The sequence below is a fragment of the Osmia lignaria genome, unplaced genomic scaffold (assembly GCF_051020975.1).
Source record: "Osmia lignaria lignaria isolate PbOS001 unplaced genomic scaffold, iyOsmLign1 scaffold0044, whole genome shotgun sequence".
Classification (NCBI taxonomy): Eukaryota; Metazoa; Arthropoda; class Insecta; order Hymenoptera; family Megachilidae; genus Osmia; species Osmia lignaria.
The window spans coordinates 135,001-142,500 of NW_027478185.1; positions in this window are offsets into that span (position 1 = coordinate 135,001).

The window sequence follows — 7,500 nt, forward strand, 5'->3', positions numbered from 1 at the left end:
AGGCGTATGCCTGTGCAAACCGCCGTGAGAGCGTACCATCCCGCCGGCACGGTAAAACTTAGACTGAAAATATCGTCGAACATATCCTTTCATTTTATAACGTTCTATACATGAAAATTAATAAATTAACATGCAGGACATAATAAATTCACATTCTCATGTAAATCATGGGTTTAATTAATATTTTAAAAAATTTTAAAACCGCCCAGAACCGATGAGATGAAAATATTAAAACGATATTTTTGCATTTTCTTACGGTAAAACATTAACAAATAAGCGACTATAGCAATATAAAACTCCATTTGTAATTTAATTAATCAAAATTAATATTTTTTTTTGATTTTTCAGCGATCCAGAACCGATGAGACGAAAACATTAAAACGATATTTTTGCATTTTCTTACGACAAAACATTAACAAATACGAGACTATAACAATATAAAACTACATATGTAATTTAATTAATCAAAATTAATAATTTTTTTTGATTTTTCAGTGATCCAGAACCGATAAGTCGAAAATTTTAACAATCATATTTTTGCATTCTGTACCGTGGATCCATCGTTAAACGCTATTAAACTAACGTCCGTGATGGTATAAATGCAGATTTTCGCTCCGTTTAGCCAAAATAACGAACTATAGGTGCGCTCCGAAATATTTCAAAGTCCCAGCGGCGTATTGCTTCGCCTCTTAGAACCGATTAGTCGAAAATTTTAACAATCATATTTTTGCATTCTGTACCGTGGATCGATCGTTAAACGCTATTAAACTAGCGTCCGTGATGGTATAAATGCAGATTTTCGCTCCGTTTAGCCAAAATAACGAACTTTAGGTGCGCTCCGAAATATTTCAAAGTCCCAGCGGCGTATTGCTTCGCCTCTTAGAACCGATTAGTCGAAAATTTTAACAATCATATTTTTGCATTCTGTACCGTGGATCCATCGTTAAACGCTATTAAACTAACGTCCGTGATGGTATAAATGCAGATTTTCGCTCCGTTTAGCCAAAATAACGAACTTTAGGTGCGCTCCGAAATATTTCAAAGTCCCAGCGGCGTATTGCTTCGCCTCTTAGAACCGATTAGTCGAAAATTTTAACAATCATATTTTTGCATTCTGTACCGTGGATCGATCGTTAAACGCTATTAAACTAACGTCCGTGATGGTATAAATGCAGATTTTCGCTCCGTTTAGCCAAAATAACGAACTTTAGGTGCGCTCCGAAATATTTCAAAGTCCCAGCGGCGTATTGCTTCGCCTCTTAGAACCGATTAGTCGAAAATTTTAACAATCATATTTTTGCATTCTGTACCGTGGATCGATCGTTAAACGCTATTAAACTAACGTCCGTGATGGTATAAATGCAGATTTTCGCTCCGTTTAGCCAAAATAACGAACTTTAGGTGCGCTCCGAAATATTTCAAAGTCCCAGCGGCGTATTGCTTCGCCTCTTAGAACCGATTAGTCGAAAATTTTAACAATCATATTTTTGCATTCTGTACCGTGGATCGATCGTTAAACGCTATTAAACTAACGTCCGTGATGGTATAAATGCAGATTTTCGCTCCGTTTAGCCAAAATAACGAACTATAGGTGCGCTCCGAAATATTTCAAAGTCCCAGCGGCGTATTGCTTCGCCTCTTAGAACCGATTAGTCGAAAATTTTAACAATCATATTTTTGCATTCTGTACCGTGGATCGATCGTTAAACGCTATTAAACTAGCGTCCGTGATGGTATAAATGCAGATTTTCGCTCCGTTTAGCCAAAATAACGAACTTTAGGTGCGCTCCGAAATATTTCAAAGTCCCAGCGGCGTATTGCTTCGCCTCTTAGAACCGATTAGTCGAAAATTTTAACAATCATATTTTTGCATTCTGTACCGTGGATCCATCGTTAAACGCTATTAAACTAACGTCCGTGATGGTATAAATGCAGATTTTCGCTCCGTTTAGCCAAAATAACGAACTTTAGGTGCGCTCCGAAATATTTCAAAGTCCCAGCGGCGTATTGCTTCGCCTCTTAGAACCGATTAGTCGAAAATTTTAACAATCATATTTTTGCATTCTGTACCGTGGATCGATCGTTAAACGCTATTAAACTAACGTCCGTGATGGTATAAATGCAGATTTTCGCTCCGTTTAGCCAAAATAACGAACTTTAGGTGCGCTCCGAAATATTTCAAAGTCCCAGCGGCGTATTGCTTCGCCTCTTAGAACCGATTAGTCGAAAATTTTAACAATCATATTTTTGCATTCTGTACCGTGGATCGATCGTTAAACGCTATTAAACTAACGTCCGTGATGGTATAAATGCAGATTTTCGCTCCGTTTAGCCAAAATAACGAACTTTAGGTGCGCTCCGAAATATTTCAAAGTCCCAGCGGCGTATTGCTTCGCCTCTTAGAACCGATTAGTCGAAAATTTTAACAATCATATTTTTGCATTCTGTACCGTGGATCGATCGTTAAACGCTATTAAACTAACGTCCGTGATGGTATAAATGCAGATTTTCGCTCCGTTTAGCCAAAATAACGAACTATAGGTGCGCTCCGAAATATTTCAAAGTCCCAGCGGCGTATTGCTTCGCCTCTTAGAACCGATTAGTCGAAAATTTTAACAATCATATTTTTGCATTCTGTACCGTGGATCGATCGTTAAACGCTATTAAACTAGCGTCCGTGATGGTATAAATGCAGATTTTCGCTCCGTTTAGCCAAAATAACGAACTTTAGGTGCGCTCCGAAATATTTCAAAGTCCCAGCGGCGTATTGCTTCGCCTCTTAGAACCGATTAGTCGAAAATTTTAACAATCATATTTTTGCATTCTGTACCGTGGATCCATCGTTAAACGCTATTAAACTAACGTCCGTGATGGTATAAATGCAGATTTTCGCTCCGTTTAGCCAAAATAACGAACTTTAGGTGCGCTCCGAAATATTTCAAAGTCCCAGCGGCGTATTGCTTCGCCTCTTAGAACCGATTAGTCGAAAATTTTAACAATCATATTTTTGCATTCTGTACCGTGGATCGATCGTTAAACGCTATTAAACTAACGTCCGTGATGGTATAAATGCAGATTTTCGCTCCGTTTAGCCAAAATAACGAACTTTAGGTGCGCTCCGAAATATTTCAAAGTCCCAGCGGCGTATTGCTTCGCCTCTTAGAACCGATTAGTCGAAAATTTTAACAATCATATTTTTGCATTCTGTACCGTGGATCGATCGTTAAACGCTATTAAACTAACGTCCGTGATGGTATAAATGCAGATTTTCGCTCCGTTTAGCCAAAATAACGAACTTTAGGTGCGCTCCGAAATATTTCAAAGTCCCAGCGGCGTATTGCTTCGCCTCTTAGAACCGATTAGTCGAAAATTTTAACAATCATATTTTTGCATTCTGTACCGTGGATCCATAGTTAAACGCTATTAAACTAACGTCCGTGATGGTATAAATGCAGATTTTCGCTCCGTTTAGCCAAAATAACGAACTTTAGGTGCGCTCCGAAATATTTCAAAGTCCCAGCGGCGTATTGCTTCGCCTCTTAGAACCGATTAGTCGAAAATTTTAACAATCATATTTTTGCATTCTGTACCGTGGATCGATCGTTAAACGCTATTAAACTAACGTCCGTGATGGTATAAATGCAGATTTTCGCTCCGTTTAGCCAAAATAACGAACTATAGGTGCGCTCCGAAATATTTCAAAGTCCCAGCGGCGTATTGCTTCGCCTCTTAGAACCGATTAGTCGAAAATTTTAACAATCATATTTTTGCATTCTGTACCGTGGATCGATCGTTAAACGCTATTAAACTAGCGTCCGTGATGGTATAAATGCAGATTTTCGCTCCGTTTAGCCAAAATAACGAACTTTAGGTGCGCTCCGAAATATTTCAAAGTCCCAGCGGCGTATTGCTTCGCCTCTTAGAACCGATTAGTCGAAAATTTTAACAATCATATTTTTGCATTCTGTACCGTGGATCCATCGTTAAACGCTATTAAACTAACGTCCGTGATGGTATAAATGCAGATTTTCGCTCCGTTTAGCCAAAATAACGAACTTTAGGTGCGCTCCGAAATATTTCAAAGTCCCAGCGGCGTATTGCTTCGCCTCTTAGAACCGATTAGTCGAAAATTTTAACAATCATATTTTTGCATTCTGTACCGTGGATCGATCGTTAAACGCTATTAAACTAACGTCCGTGATGGTATAAATGCAGATTTTCGCTCCGTTTAGCCAAAATAACGAACTTTAGGTGCGCTCCGAAATATTTCAAAGTCCCAGCGGCGTATTGCTTCGCCTCTTAGAACCGATTAGTCGAAAATTTTAACAATCATATTTTTGCATTCTGTACCGTGGATCGATCGTTAAACGCTATTAAACTAACGTCCGTGATGGTATAAATGCAGATTTTCGCTCCGTTTAGCCAAAATAACGAACTTTAGGTGCGCTCCGAAATATTTCAAAGTCCCAGCGGCGTATTGCTTCGCCTCTTAGAACCGATTAGTCGAAAATTTTAACAATCATATTTTTGCATTCTGTACCGTGGATCCATAGTTAAACGCTATTAAACTAACGTCCGTGATGGTATAAATGCAGATTTTCGCTCCGTTTAGCCAAAATAACGAACTTTAGGTGCGCTCCGAAATATTTCAAAGTCCCAGCGGCGTATTGCTTCGCCTCTTAGAACCGATTAGTCGAAAATTTTAACAATCATATTTTTGCATTCTGTACCGTGGATCCATCGTTAAACGCTATTAAACTAACGTCCGTGATGGTATAAATGCAGATTTTCGCTCCGTTTAGCCAAAATAACGAACTTTAGGTGCGCTCCGAAATATTTCAAAGTCCCAGCGGCGTATTGCTTCGCCTCTTAGAACCGATTAGTCGAAAATTTTAACAATCATATTTTTGCATTCTGTACCGTGGATCGATCGTTAAACGCTATTAAACTAGCGTCCGTGATGGTATAAATGCAGATTTTCGCTCCGTTTAGCCAAAATAACGAACTTTAGGTGCGCTCCGAAATATTTCAAAGTCCCAGCGGCGTATTGCTTCGCCTCTTAGAACCGATTAGTCGAAAATTTTAACAATCATATTTTTGCATTCTGTACCGTGGATCCATCGTTAAACGCTATTAAACTAACGTCCGTGATGGTATAAATGCAGATTTTCGCTCCGTTTAGCCAAAATAACGAACTTTAGGTGCGCTCCGAAATATTTCAAAGTCCCAGCGGCGTATTGCTTCGCCTCTTAGAACCGATTAGTCGAAAATTTTAACAATCATATTTTTGCATTCTGTACCGTGGATCGATCGTTAAACGCTATTAAACTAACGTTCGTGATGGTATAAATGCAGATTTTCGCTCCGTTTAGCCAAAATAACGAACTTTAGGTGCGCTCCGAAATATTTCAAAGTCCCAGCGGCGTATTGCTTCGCCTCTTAGAACCGATTAGTCGAAAATTTTAACAATCATATTTTTGCATTCTGTACCGTGGATCGATCGTTAAACGCTATTAAACTAACGTCCGTGATGGTATAAATGCAGATTTTCGCTCCGTTTAGCCAAAATAACGAACTTTAGGTGCGCTCCGAAATATTTCAAAGTCCCAGCGGCGTATTGCTTCGCCTCTTAGAACCGATTAGTCGAAAATTTTAACAATCATATTTTTGCATTCTGTACCGTGGATCCATAGTTAAACGCCTTAAACTAACGTCCGTGATGGTATAAATGCAGATTTTCGCTCCGTTTAGCCAAAATAACGAACTTTAGGTGCGCTCCGAAATATTTCAAAGTCCCAGCGGCGTATTGCTTCGCCTCTTAGAACCGATTAGTCGAAAATTTTAACAATCATATTTTTGCATTCTGTACCGTGGATCGATCGTTAAACGCTATTAAACTAACGTCCGTGATGGTATAAATGCAGATTTTCGCTCCGTTTAGCCAAAATAACGAACTTTAGGTGCGCTCCGAAATCTTTCAAAGTCCCAGCGGCGTATTGCTTCGCCTCTTAGAACCGATTAGTCGAAAATTTTAACAATCATATTTTTGCATTCTGTACCGTGGATCGATCGTTAAACGCTATTAAACTAGCGTCCGTGATGGTATAAATGCAGATTTTCGCTCCGTTTAGCCAAAATAACGAACTTTAGGTGCGCTCCGAAATATTTCAAAGTCCCAGCGGCGTATTGCTTCGCCTCTTAGAACCGATTAGTCGAAAATTTTAACAATCATATTTTTGCATTCTGTACCGTGGATCGATCGTTAAACGCTATTAAACTAGCGTCCGTGATGGTATAAATGCAGATTTTCGCTCCGTTTAGCCAAAATAACGAACTTTAGGTGCGCTCCGAAATATTTCAAAGTCCCAGCGGCGTATTGCTTCGCCTCTTAGAACCGATTAGTCGAAAATTTTAACAATCATATTTTTGCATTCTGTACCGTGGATCCATCGTTAAACGCTATTAAACTAACGTCCGTGATGGTATAAATGCAGATTTTCGCTCCGTTTAGCCAAAATAACGAACTTTAGGTGCGCTCCGAAATATTTCAAAGTCCCAGCGGCGTATTGCTTCGCCTCTTAGAACCGATTAGTCGAAAATTTTAACAATCATATTTTTGCATTCTGTACCGTGGATCGATCGTTAAACGCTATTAAACTAACGTTCGTGATGGTATAAATGCAGATTTTCGCTCCGTTTAGCCAAAATAACGAACTTTAGGTGCGCTCCGAAATATTTCAAAGTCCCAGCGGCGTATTGCTTCGCCTCTTAGAACCGATTAGTCGAAAATTTTAACAATCATATTTTTGCATTCTGTACCGTGGATCGATCGTTAAACGCTATTAAACTAACGTCCGTGATGGTATAAATGCAGATTTTCGCTCCGTTTAGCCAAAATAACGAACTTTAGGTGCGCTCCGAAATATTTCAAAGTCCCAGCGGCGTATTGCTTCGCCTCTTAGAACCGATTAGTCGAAAATTTTAACAATCATATTTTTGCATTCTGTACCGTGGATCCATAGTTAAACGCCTTAAACTAACGTCCGTGATGGTATAAATGCAGATTTTCGCTCCGTTTAGCCAAAATAACGAACTTTAGGTGCGCTCCGAAATATTTCAAAGTCCCAGCGGCGTATTGCTTCGCCTCTTAGAACCGATTAGTCGAAAATTTTAACAATCATATTTTTGCATTCTGTACCGTGGATCGATCGTTAAACGCTATTAAACTAACGTCCGTGATGGTATAAATGCAGATTTTCGCTCCGTTTAGCCAAAATAACGAACTTTAGGTGCGCTCCGAAATATTTCAAAGTCCCAGCGGCGTATTGCTTCGCCTCTTAGAACCGATTAGTCGAAAATTTTAACAATCATATTTTTGCATTCTGTACCGTGGATCGATCGTTAAACGCTATTAAACTAGCGTCCGTGATGGTATAAATGCAGATTTTCGCTCCGTTTAGCCAAAATAACGAACTTTAGGTGCGCTCCGAAATATTTCAA